We start from the raw sequence: 13,725 nt of genomic DNA, 5'->3' as shown, positions 1-13,725 counted from the left end.
AAAAAAATGAGCATTGTGCACAAGTGAATTCCAAAGTGAAGTGGCCACGCATGAGGAATAGGCCTTAGTGTCTAGCATCTGCCGGCTGAGCAGCCCTAGGCAACGTATGAGGGCTTGGGGTTGACCTGTTGTTGAGTCCGGTGAGCAAAGCTCAAGGAGAACCACCCACAGAATCTGACTTTTGTCCTGGAGAGTACAGGGCACAAAGACTGCCATTTGACCCTGCCCTGGCAGAGACTCAAGACAGGAACTTAAGTTTTGTCCTGGCCTAAGGGATGATTGAAGGAGTTGCCTGTGTTCACAGCAGGATGTAGCTCCTTCAAAATCCAGGGGGGTGGGGGGCAGGAGAGGGGGCGAGTAGGTGCTTTCATTTGTTTGTTTTTCATTTTGTTCTGTTTTCAGGAATTAGATGTGAGACCACACAGAAGCAGAACATTCTGGGTTTATTTTGAAAACGGACTGCAAATGAGAAGGCCAAAGGTCAATCCTAAACCACAGCCTTTCTTAATCTCCGTGGTAGCTGAATAGCTGTAAACAGTATGCTTGCCTCCTGGACAATCTGCGACACACTTCCGTGGGATGTGTGCTATATTCCCCAATTTAAGAAGGGCACCACCTTCTGCGTTCAAATGTATTTTATGCTGGATGATAAATTATGTGGTTACTGGGTGATACAGGGAATTCCTAATGACTCGCAGAGGTGCTTTCCCAACCTGTTGTTTCCTAAGCTTCTAAACTGTGAGGACTCTAAGAATCATTGGAAAGGCACTGCCAGACTGCTTTTGAGCAAAAGTATGCATCTAGTCAGTAGATCATTTTGAAGTGGCCAATTTGGCTATGTAAAGCTCACACAGAGCAACTACAGGGCATGGTTAAAGTGCTTTCTCGGAAGCCTAAGTCTAGATAGCCAGAAGGTCTCACCAACAGGTCAACGGACAGGAACCAGGCAGAGGAGGGCAGGGTAACACTCTAGTTCTTTGCTGCCCGTTGTTCTGAGCTCCTCAAATGCTGAGCAAATATGTACAGACATGCCAGCAAGGGGGCTGGCAAGCAGGGTGCTTGTCATGGATTCTCACATGTCTTACTTGAGCCTTGTCAATGCATCGTACTTCTAGCAATTAAGAGCATCAGTTGTTTGATTTCTCTGCAACCTTGTTTGGGGACTAATGTGATTCTAAATATACACATAGGGAAATGTCCTTCCTATATGTAAAAATCAGAAGTTGGATTAAAAACCAATCCTTTTGGATGACTGACCCTACTGCATTTGGCATCTCTCCCAGAATTAAAAAAAAAAAAAACCAGAAGAGAAAGAGAAGAAAGAAGCAAATCTGGTCCACACTCCATGAGGATAAAATTTTCCTGAAGACCGAGTATATTGGACAAATGTGATGAGACATTTCCTTTAAACTTACCATATATATATATATATATATATATATATATATATATATATATATATGATGAAAAAACAAAACAAAACTTGAGCCAAGCTTGACAGTGCCCACCTTAGAACTCCAGCATCAAGAGACCAGGGCAGGAGTTCAAGGTCAGCTTGAGGTACATGCGGAGATCTTCCCTCAACTAGATCCCCTTTTGGAATTTAATTGATCCCCCTTTAAACTGTGATCATTCATTAATTACCTTTTGGATACAGTCACGCATGTACTTTCTGATTCGATTATCCTGTGCTCAGTTCATATTTGTATCATGAATGAGCTGAGTACATATCTTGGTGAAATCTAGCTGTGTCGACCCTGTTTCCCTAGTAAAACTTTCAAAGCAGCAGAAGGGGCTGGTTTGGCATGACTTGTTCTGTGAGAAACTCGCACCACCTGAACCCTTAGCCATGACTTCTACCACTTCCTCAGGGGCTGTGTGGGTTATCTTGCTGTCTTGAGATTTCTAACGTTTGGTTTCTTTTCTTTCCCTTTTGGAAATCAAAATAGCATTTGCCCATTTAGGCTTCTTACACTTTTCTGATTTTCTGTGATACTGCAAAGATCACACATTTCAATAAAAGTTGCCATATGTTAAGGCTTGCTAAGTGTCAATCAATGGGACGGGCGTTCTCTCGTTCACTATCTTCCTTATAGGAAGGAGGTGTGAGACCATCAAATGCTAGTTTTGACACTGTGAATGAACATTATAGAATTGTTGTTTCTCTACAAAATGCAGGTATCTCCAAATTATTGTACCTGCCACACAGGCATCCTAAGGACCACTGTGCAAGCCCTATTCTCACTGTTTTAGAAGCCCTTGACTTTCTGGAGAGCTTCCAAGGAGCCAAATCCCACTGGCACTTGTCCAGTTACAGAATGTGTTGTCACTTGTCACAAAGAGCATCTTTTCTGAGCTTTCTCATATCTTTTCTCCAGACCACTGCATTATGACCTCACTTCTCCGCTCCATGGTTTGATCACCTCTCAAACAGTGCTGATACCCAGCCAAAGCCAGGGGTAAAACAAACCTGGCCCCATTTCTGGAAGATGTACAGTGTGGAATCTTTGTTCACATTCAGATTCTGATGGCTGTGTAGCTGAGTTCAGAACAATATTAAGTAAAGAGAGGGGACCAATAGTCACTGTCCTTTATTTTGATTCCTGGGCTCAGAAGTGAGACTTACCAGATTCTATTCTGCAGAAACCCATAGCCACACAGTCTCTCTGTGTCTCCCACTGGGTTTTTTGAACTTACCAAACCCTTGCTAAGAAAGATGGGAGAAGATGGAGATTGGGGCATGCTGGAATAGAAAAGTGCTCTAAGATCTGGGGGAGAAGGAGCAAACACATATATGAGCTGAGCATTAATTTCATAGATGACTCCATTAAAAACACATTTTCATAGTTTTAATTATGTTAATGCTATGTATTCCATGGAGTCAAGTTTCGAGATTTTGTGAAGGCTTTAATTTCTAGAAACAAGCAAAGGTTATGTTTGACAATTAGATGAGTGATGTGCTTCTGGGTCAAAATCCAGTTGTGACAATATTGTGATGACACCGATGTTTTCTTCACCTGGGGAAAGAGCTGTTAAGTGTGTCCCCAAAGAGGACTTTACAAATACACTCGAGCATGGGTCATGTGAGGACACTGAACCAGGGCACTTGAGAATGAAGCATGGGACTGTGATGAAAACACAGCCTTTGAGGATTGGCTCTGAAGGTAACAGTACACTCTGCTTCTTTGCGCGCGGGGGGGGGGGGGGAGGGTATTTGGTGTGTTTTATTTGAGAAGAATCATCACTCGTGTTATAGTCTTCAGTTGTACTAAATGAATAATGTCTGTTCGGAAGAGTTGCGTGGGCTAGCGTGCTAGGTTCATGGGCCATGGTTGGGGCTTTCTTGATGCGTCTACTTTCCCTGTTGAAGAGGGCAAGCCCAAGATTCTCAGAAGCCAGCTTCCAGCATCTCAAAGGGTATTTTAGAACACATAGAAAAGAATCATATTGCTGTAGAGCATGAAGATCCCAGGTTTGATGCTTTCTGGTTTTGACGTGCATAAGAGCCAAAGAATTACTCCTGAGCATTCAGGAAACAAAGATGTCACATGAGTAAGATATGATTGTCTAAACTCTAGACATCCATCAGTGGTGACTCTATTTTGATAGATCTAATAAGATGGAAACTTGCTCAGAACTTCATTGAGTCAATTGGTAGAAAGTTCAATCAGCTCAATCTGGATGTCTGCAAAATCCAGAACAAATCATATAGGTATTTAGTGAGCCAAAATTTTTATTTATAGAATCTCTCTTTCTCTTTCTCTCTCTCTCTCTCTCTCTCTCTCTCTCTCTCTCTCTCTCTCTGTCTCTCTCTCTCTGTCTCTCTCTCTGTCTCTCTCTCTCTCTCTCTCTCTCTCTCTCTCTCTCTCTCTCTCTCTGTCTCTCTCTCTCTCTCTCTCTCTCATCTAGACATAGACCCCCAAGTTGTGCATATACTGGGAACTTCTGCATCACAGAGTCCTAGAGTGTATTTTCATGCAGACACAGACATGTACACGCACACACTGATGTACATGACACACAGAGGAAGCAAAGTGGATATATATCTAGGAAATATATCTGGTCTAAATATTCTAGAATGAAACAATAAAATAATAATAATGATAAGGTATATAGAGGCATAGTTCTTCATGGTGATAGCCTTTAATAAAGAAATTTTGTCAGTAACTAGGTATACTTACAAAAATATTTCTATTATTAATTTAAATAATAGTAACAATGTTGATAGAAACACCAAGTACTAGACTAAATGGTATATCTGATACAACTGCCACAGCTATATTACTTTATAATAAAATTAGTGCCTTAAATGCACATTCAGGAGTCCATTTTGATAGCTATAAATATCATCATTGATCCTTACAGACATATAAGTTAAAGATATCAAATTCAAAACAGTGTGTAAGCAGTTTGGGTTTCTTGGTATAGCATCTGGCATTGGAGAGCAGACCAGGCTAAGCATTTAAAGATTGTTCTTAGACACTAAAGGGAGGGAGGGAGGGAAGGAGCGAAGTGGGAGGGGAACAGAGGTTGTGAGGGCAAGGAGACAGCCCACTCTTCCAAAGGAAATCGTTTATAGCTGGATTGCTGGTGATTTTTACAAAAAGGCGGGCGGGCGGGCGCGGGGGGGGGGGTTCCAAAGCAAGGGCAAGCGAGTCTCTACAGCAGGCAGAGTTATGGGGTCAGTCTGCAGGCCATAAAGCTCTGAGGTTTGTGAAAGCCTCTATATGGGCCTCGATAAACAACAATGATCAGGTTAAGCTCTTGCCGCTGAGATCCTCCTGCCTTCCCCTCCGCAGCTGGACCGGTTTGTGAAGATGGACAAAGGCAGCGCTGATTGATCTCATCTTTGGCAGAGCCGGTGCATAGCAACAAAGTGACAGAAAGTAATCTCTCGGGATCTAAGGTCTTGATGAGGATGGCTATGAGCCTTGAGTGGGAAGGTGTTTTACATCGCCACCCTCCCTTCAGCCAAACAAAGAGAAAGCGCTCCTCTGCAGAGTGTTTATTTTGTTTAAAGTCCCTCTGATGGGCTCCTGGGCTCCGCAGTTCTGTAACAAAGCTGTGGCGTAATATATGAGGGCAGCAGGGCGGCCGTCGAACATACCTGTATTTGCAGCCATAATGAGAGCTTGGAGGTAACAAGGGGGGTGATTTGGATAATAATTAATAACCCGAGTTGCAAGCACAACTGGAGCCGCATGCAAATTCTATGACCCTGCGGTGGCGCCTCTTGAAGGAGAAGGTGCTTTATTGCCTCTGTCAGGCATTCCCTTCTCAGCTGTGATTCCTCACAGCCTTGGTGGTTTGCATACCGCAGCTAAACATTAGGCCGTAATGAATGACAACTCAGCCACTCTGCACACTGCAGTGAGAAGCTGCCATAATTGGCTCTCCCCATCGCCGGCCCATCCCCCTCTGCAAAGGAGAGCAGTCACGGAGCAGGCACTGCCACATGATGCAAAGGGCCTGAGGATCCGACACACACTGTGAGGGTTCATAGCAAGTGTACCAACCACGCTTTCACACTGCCTCCTGGAGATGCTGAGACACAGCTCTTCCTTCCCGCCCTGGGACTCCCTCTGACTGACGACAGAACATGAGAGTTAGTGTCCTACGTAGGTGAGCACACTTTCAGGTCCTCTTCCCTGTGTTATGTCTGGGTTCCTGAGAAGATCCACACAAATAGTTAGAGCAAAATAACTGAACAAATTCTATTTGTATCCCCCATGAGATATAGCTAGGGGGTTTGCTGGGTTTTTGGTTGTTTGTTTTGTTTGTTTTGTTTGTTTGTTTTGGTCATCAAACTGAGTGCCAAGACCTTAGCTCTAAATACATCTTTCTACAAAATATAAAACCCTGAGTAAGCTGAACAATTGTGAACTGAGTTGCAAATTGCCGGCCTACTCATAATGACTGAAAGACCAAATTTTAGCTGAAAATATTTTATAAAACTTAACATCAAAGCTGCTGGTTGTCTGTTTAGTTGCTACAACAAAATGCTTGACTGAATCAACTCAAGAAAGGGAGGGTTTTTTTTTGTTGTTGTTTTTTGTTTGTTTGTTTGTTTGTTTGGATCATTGCTCCTGGTGTCAGCGATTCGTGGCAGGGAGGTCATGGCAGCGAGAGCCTGACACAGCTGGCCCAGTTCTAGCTGGACTCAGGGAGCTAAGAGCGGTGAATTCAGGTACTCAGCACCCTTTTGCTTTTAGCATTCAGCCTGGCAGCTAAGATGCGCCTTCCATCCTTAATTAACCTAATCTAGAAAACCACTCGTTGATGTGCCCAGAGATTTGTCTCCAAGACAGTTCTAGATGCTCCCAACTAGACAGTCACCTAGAACCATCATGTCTTCTTATATTTCTCTTCTACTCCACGCCCCATTTGTAAAACCTCTTTATGACAAGAGCTACTTCCTGTATCCTGAACTACTTCCTAAACAATAGCCTTCCTGTGGGGCCTCAATGTTTACGTTTAATTATAAACCAAAGTAACTAGCATAAAACTAGAAACTCAGGAACCAGCTTGGTAAGGAACAATGTTAGCCTGAAGGAATTTTTCATGTTGAATGGAAGGTAGGATGCTCAGAGCCAGTACAGCTGCCTTCTGGGAGAAGGTTCTTATCTGGTCATTGCAGCTACTAGAAACTCATCTGGGATTGTTCTTTGATTGCCTTGTTTCATATAGTCTTGTGTTTGATGATTCTTTCTCTTCATCATTCATGAATAATGTGAATTATTTGAAGACAATTAAACTGATTTCAAGAAATTGTATGAACAGGTATAGTAGGGTGCCCAGCACAGCCACTGAGGGAAAGGGCTCTTGAGAGAGATTCCTGAGTTCACATAAGAATTGTAGATTACTGTGAAGATAATCTCAATTTTCTCAGAATAGGCATGAATGGGAGGGGAGGGGAGGGGAAGGGGAGGGGAGGGGAAAGGGAGGGGAGGGGAAAGGGAGGGGAGGGGAAAGGAAGGTAGAAGGGAAGACGTGTGTCAGAGAGTTGGAGAAGGAGGCAAAGGTGGTGTCACTCGCCTTTCAGTTGACTGGCTGCAGTCTGTCTGAAGCCCTTTGTCCTCTTCACTCTTACTGCACAAGCCTCACTTTCTTGGAACTTGGAGGAGATGTATTCAAATAAAGTGTTATCTTCTTCTGTCCCTTTTGAGTGTAGATATGGACAAAAGATTAGATTTTTCCAAGGAGATATGTGTGGGCTTCTTCAAGGGAGATCTTCCAGGCAAGTTCCTAAAAAGCAGAGTAAAGCACCACATGAGTCCCTTGGCATCTTTTCCTGTCTTTTCTCCTCAGGTAACAAATAAAGGTGATGGCTGAGGGTCACCTGCCCTGTGTGGCCATGGAGCATCACTGGGGATCGAAGCCAAGGCTAAGAAGGGCAGACGGGAAGCAGCAGATGTCCTCAGGCTGTGTCCAGCCACCAAACTTGCACGCAACAGCGCCTTCAGGGTGCTTTTACAGAAGAGAATAAGCCTCCATTTGTTTAAATATCTTTGTCAAATCTGTTCTAACAGATGAACACAATCCCTTACAAACACCATACCAGGACTTTCATTTTATCCCTACACTGTGATGAAAAGTCATTGAGAGATTTTAGACATGTGAATAGCATGACTTAATTTACATATTTAAAATCAAAGTGCCTCGTGAAGAATGGATCGAAGGAGGAAAAGAGGAAAACAAATTCAATTAGGAACATGCTGCCTTAGTTCCAAGCAGAAATAAATACAGTGTGTAGCAGCACCAATAAGAATCATGCAATGAAGACAAACTCAAAACTTTTTTTTTCAGGGAAGTGCTTTAAGTCATGTAGAGATGTGCCTCTCGGCTGGGAGATTCTTTGTTGGAGTTTTGTTTCAACTTTCACAGGCCAAAGTTGAAGCCCAGTAAAAGAAGAGGCAAGGCAGAGGTCGGCTGTAGTTTGTTCAAAAAAGGAATCCTTATCAGATATCACAAGATGTAGGCAGACTAATTATGAGATGATTAATAGTAATAGTAATAATAATAATAATAATTTATCACAATATGGGAGAACTTTTCCCTCATACAGTGCTTCTCAACCTTCCTAATGTTGTGACCTTTTAATACAGTTCCTCATGTCTATTCACCACCCACCGCAAAATTATTTTCATTGCTACTTTATAATTATAATTTTGCTACTGTTATGTATCTGATAAAAATATCTGTAGGATTTTTTTTTAATGTCTTGGGTGGACTGTGAAAGAGTCATTTGACCCTAAAAGGGCCACGGCCCACAGGTTGGGAACCCCTGTCTTAGTCATATCTCCCACTCCCAGTGGGTAGAAAGTCAAAGTGAGGGCCTTGGGTTGACCAAGAAGAACATAGTAAGCACATTTCCTTTTGGATTTTATAGCAATGGCCAAGGAGCAGAACTCATAGTGACTAAAAACATAGCATGACCTAGATAAATGCCAGTCTTAAACTTATTAAAACTTGATTTTTAAAAGTTTTTATACATATATAGACTATATGTTGAGTGTAGACCCTTCTAATCCCTTTTGTTTCGTGCGCGCGCGCACACACACACACACACACACACACACACACACACCTTTTCCCATCTGTCCTTTCATCACCCTTAGATAAAGTTATTTCTGCTTTCAGGACACACACACACACGCACACGCACACGCACACACGCACACGCACACGCACACACACACGTATGCACGCAAAGAAAAAAAATTGGGGCATCAACAAAAAATTTAGGAACCACAAGTAGAACTATTGTAGACATAAGTTAATTGTGGAATTAAAATTTGGATTTCTGTACCCCCCTCCATATCTATTTGTTCTGAGAATCTCCTGTCTTCATGTTTTGTAAACATTGCTCCCCAATTGTCCCCTGATATGCCAATAAAGCAGCTTATAGCCAATTGTTGAGCAGGGGACAGAATAGGGCTGGACTTCCTGCCGGCCGGGGCAGAGGAGTTGGAGGAGGAAGGAAGGGATTCAGGTGCAGGAGAGGTCTAAGAGGTATCAGGAGCTGAACCAGGAAAGCTCTAAAGTGCAAGCATTTGTGGAAAGTATACTAGGGGGAAAAAAACCAGATCGCCTTAGAGGGTTAAGAATAAAGTAATAACTGCTCGGTTATTGTGTTGTGAAGCTTATTATTAAACACATATAAGAGACTCTCAATTAGTTCTATGCTAGCTGGGTTAAGAGAGAAACTGAGAAACAAAAACAGTTTTGTAAAAATAACTGTGACAGAACTATGGCTTCTCTTTGTTTGGACCAACAGCAGATTTTGAGGACTAACAAAACCACATAAAAAGATGAATGTTACCCTACGTAGTGCGCTTTTTTTTAAAAAAACTGTGCTTTATTTGGGGGTGTTTGGGCCTCAACCTCTCTTCCAACCTCCCAACCCTACATAGAAGAAACAAGGTTAGTGGGGAGAGGAGGCCCCTTTACTTCTCCTGTTTAGCGTCAAAGGGTCGTTGGGGCTATACTAATCTCCTTCAACATTAGCCACAGCCAACAGTCTACTCCAAAACACTGCACCTCGAAGCGTTTCTCTCCATCTGTCTGCTCCAAACCACAACACTGCCCGTCTCTGGTCTCTTGTAACTGCTACACGCCACATGCCAACACTGTACATCACAGCCACTTCTCTCTCCATGCTCTCAATTTAGCCCTAGACCACACCCATCTCCATAACATCTGGTAAAAGCCACGCCCCACAGGAGACAATTATAAATCGTGGACAAACTAACAGCCAAACTAAAATCTCACACTTGGGATTAAAACAAAAAAAAAAATGTATTTACATAACACAGCTAAGCTTACAATGAAACCAAAACTTTCGTTACAACCCTAGGCTTAAAATATGTCTATGTACTTTTTTCAACTGGTGCTCACCTGGCTCCTAATTAAAGCATGCCTGAGCCTACGTGATAGAAAGAAGACAAAGGATTCATAGACCTCCATAGACTAATAGAAAAAAATGCAGTCCTGCAAACTGAGAAGGACTTCTCCAGGGAAGAAAAGTACAGATTTAAATATGTTTATGACTTATAATCTGCCCCCCAATACAGATAATTTGGAATCATTAACAGAGTTGAAGGATGAATATAAAATTCTCACTTGTGATTGAAATTTTAGAGGGCTTTTCTCAGCTAATACTGTGACGCTTTAATACAGTTTCTCCAGTTATAGTTACCCCCAACCATAAAATTATTTTTGTTGCTACTTTATAACTATAATTTTGAAACAGTTATAAATCCTAATGTAAATATCTTTGCTTTCCAATGGTCTTAGGAGACCCCTGTGAAAGGGTCACTTGATCACCAAAAGTGTCACAAGTCAGAGGTTGGGAACCACTCCCAGGGGGTAAGAAGGCAAAGTTAAAGCCCTGGGTAGACCAGGAAGAATGATAAATCTGAAAGACACATACCAGATTTGAACATCATTATCAAAAAACTTTCTCGAAAACTTTTAATTAGCTTACAACATAATAGATTTCCATCTCAGGTTTTTATACATATTTCATTTTGCTTGATTCTACCTCTCCTGTCTCCTCATCTCCCTGCCCTGTTTTCCTGCTATCTCTTTTCAATCTTCTTTATCCATATTTACTTCCACCTGGATACATTTATTTAACAGTCAGATGGTAAGATCTTCATGTGAAAGAAGCATAGAATATTTGTCATTCTAAGCCTTTGGATAACTTGTTTATAATAATATTTTCCAGTTCCATCTAGTCTACTGAAATTTTCATAATTTCATTTTTCTTTACAGCTGAATATAATTTCATTTATATGTGAATGTCATGATTAATCAATGCTTTCATTGTCATGTACATAATACTGGGCAAATCACTGTGAAATATATTTTTCTTTCAACTGCACAAAAGTATTTCCCAAACTTGACCAAAAGGTCAGCAGCAGCAAAGTACAAAACGTGCAAATCACTCAGAAATTGGTTCTGCTTGTAATGCGTAAAACTAGAGGTCTATGAAAAAAAGAGAATGCAGCTGGTCAGTCATGTTTCAGGTAAAATGCAAATCAAAGAAGAAAACTTGATGGAAGTTGGAAACGTAATGAAAATGATAATGATACATAATGATAATGACTGTTAATGAAAATGTAATATATAAACACGAGGGGTTGGCAAGATGGCTCAGTGGGTGTGGGTGCTTGCACACAAGGCTGACAACCAGAGTTCAATCTGCAAATCCACATGGTAGAAGGTTTTGCTCTGACCTCCACACATGTGCTATGGTGCATATCCACATGCACTCATACACCCAAAATAGTAAAAAAAAAAAAAAAAAAATGTCATTTTAGATACAGAGAGGATGCAGCCAAGGCTATGAATAGAAGTAAATGCATAGCCTTCAATATATTACTAGACCACAAAAAGCTTCAAATCAAGGAACCGATAATAAAACTCAAATGTCTGCCTGCAATGTCTTGATAATCCCACAGCCTAAGAGGGAGAATAAAACACAAAACCAGAAATTAGAAAGCACATACACAACATAGCAGCAACAAAAACCAAAAAAGCGTCTGTTGAAAAACTAATGAAATTAATTATCCCTGGCAAGATTGATCAGAAGAAAAAGGACAGAGAAATCGCCCTTGTACATTGTGGGCAACAAACATCATCAGATATGCATTAGCCCCACAAAGTGTTAGTGCAACTTTTCGATTTGAAATTTTCAATAAAATGCATCAGTTCCTCAGGAAAAAAATGCAAACTACCCAAAGACAATAAAAACAGACCATCTGAATTCCAGCTTGTAAATTCAAGCCTCCTGCAATGCAATCAAGCCCAGATGGCCATAACAACTCTTACCAACCACTCCAAGAAGAAAAGATGCCAGTATTTATACAGACTCCCCAGCGCAGAGACACGATTTCTAGTTCATTGTGTAAACATGTAGCTTGACTTTTAAAAAAACCAACAGAGTTGTTTTAAGAAAAGGAATTTATAGACCCATCTTTCTCTAGAAGAATGGGATAAACGCAGACCTTCTAAAGAATATATTAAGTCCGATTACTTCCAAATAGCAACAGCAGGTGACACTGGCACCTTGAGAGGCGACCCATTCTCAAGGCTGGATGCCTCAGCAGCAGGTGAAGTCCCACAGTGCTTATGTCTTACTGGACAGGACAAGGACTTAGGAGCTGCTCAGTCCACAAGGCTGGGAACCTCAGCAGTCCTCATCTGATCCCAAGAACCCAGACAATTCCTGAAGAGCTGTTGGTCCTCAGTCTACAATGGAAGCCTGAGAACACTGGTTCTGATATCAGCAAAGGAATCTATGGCAGCTGCAACGGGACAAAAGATCACTCGGACGCTAAGAGGGAGACCAATGAGACAAGCAATCTTCCTTTGCCAAGTCCTTTGACTTGGACTGTGAACTGCAAGTGCAGTCACAATCAAGATGGGTCTTCCCGCCTCAGTGAAGGCAGCCAGGGTGGTCCTTCAGTGGAGGGTCTCTACTGGAAAGGGTCTTCTTCACGACAAGACAGAATGAAAGCCAAGCACAGCAGATATTAGAAATGCCAGCCATTCACAGATGAACTCACTTCTGCTCCTGAAGATTTTAGCTTTACTTCTGTCCACAGAGAGGCCTCAACCTGTCCCTTGGTTGGCTCCACTGAGAGACACTGACCCTTTCAATTAGGTCACCATTCCCTGTTAGGCCCCAGATAAAACAAACAAATTAAGGAGTATTAATGAACAATAATGAAATGTACACATTCTCTCTCTCTCTCTCTCTCTCTCTCTCTCTCTCTCTCTCTCTCTCTCTCTCTCTCTCTCTCTCGCTCTCTTGCTCTTGCTCTCTCGCTCTCCTGATGACCCCAGCACCAGGGAGGTGAAACTAGAGCTCCCTGGAGCTCCCTGGCCAGCTGGTATATCCAAGTCAGTGAGCTTCAAGTTGAGTGGGTGACCCTGTCAGAAAAAAAGTTAGGTGGGGGAAGAGTGATCGAGGAAGATGCTGTCTATAAACTCCACGTGCACATGCACACACAAACAGGTATGCATACATATGGACACACACACACAAACATGTGTACATACATATACACAGAGAGAGAAGGACACATTGAGTGAAGACTGAGGGAGACAACTGTGGACAAACGATTGAAAACAAGTCAGGAAGAAACATGTGAATGAGTAAATGCGAGCAGCAGGGAAAGAGGCTGCATGGGTCCTGGGGTGCCACGACTAAGAAATACTGGAAAACCAGACCCCTCGCAGCTTTGAGGGATAAGGCCCCTGAGGAAATGAATGCAAGCATGTAGAGTGGTTCCCACTTGGGCAGTGGAAGAATGGGAACAACTTTAGGGGGGGAGAACCAGGCATCCTGGCTCACAGATGAGATGTGTGCAGAAGGCGCGTGCTAGTGAAGACTCTACAGTCTCAACCTGTGCCCTGTAAGCGCTTATGCTTCCTTCTTGGCAGGGCAGCTGCAGAGCAGCAAAGGCTTCTGAGACTTCCCCCATGTCACCGCGGCCATGTGGCTGCCATGGAAGCTTGCCAAACGCATGTCTGCAGAACCTGCTCCATGTCCCAGCATCTCGCTCTGACATACAACTAATATGCTAGTGTGGACTGCGAGATAAGTAGGAGACATGGAAGGAACAGACTGGGCAGGTGGCTCTGTGGGCAGAGCACTTACAGTCTAAGTGTGAGGGGCTGAGGCTTGGATTCCTGAGCGCCTGTAAGGCTGGACAA

The 13,725-nt window shown here is 42.6% G+C and overlaps 1 long non-coding RNA gene across 2 annotated transcripts in view; it reads right to left on the bottom strand.

Annotated features, from left to right (window-relative positions):
• Positions 1 to 2,876: 2,876 nt before the first annotated feature.
• LOC311595068 overlaps positions 2,877 to 13,725 on the bottom strand; it is a 30,447-nt gene continuing 19,598 nt past the window's right edge. For both annotated transcript variants that reach the window (XR_014778302.1, XR_014778303.1), the window contains 3 exons: positions 7,036 to 7,245; positions 5,517 to 5,667; positions 2,877 to 3,685 (listed from right to left, as the gene is read on the bottom strand). This is a non-coding gene — a long non-coding RNA (uncharacterized lncRNA). The remainder of the gene's footprint in view (positions 3,686 to 5,516; positions 5,668 to 7,035; positions 7,246 to 13,725) is intronic.

Source organism: Acomys minous (genome assembly GCF_964271855.1).
Source record: "Acomys minous genome assembly, chromosome: 1".
NCBI lineage: Eukaryota > Metazoa > Chordata > Mammalia > Rodentia > Muridae > Acomys > Acomys minous.
The sequence above is the reverse complement of the archived record's forward strand: the minus strand, read 5'-3'. Positions and strand labels throughout refer to the sequence as shown.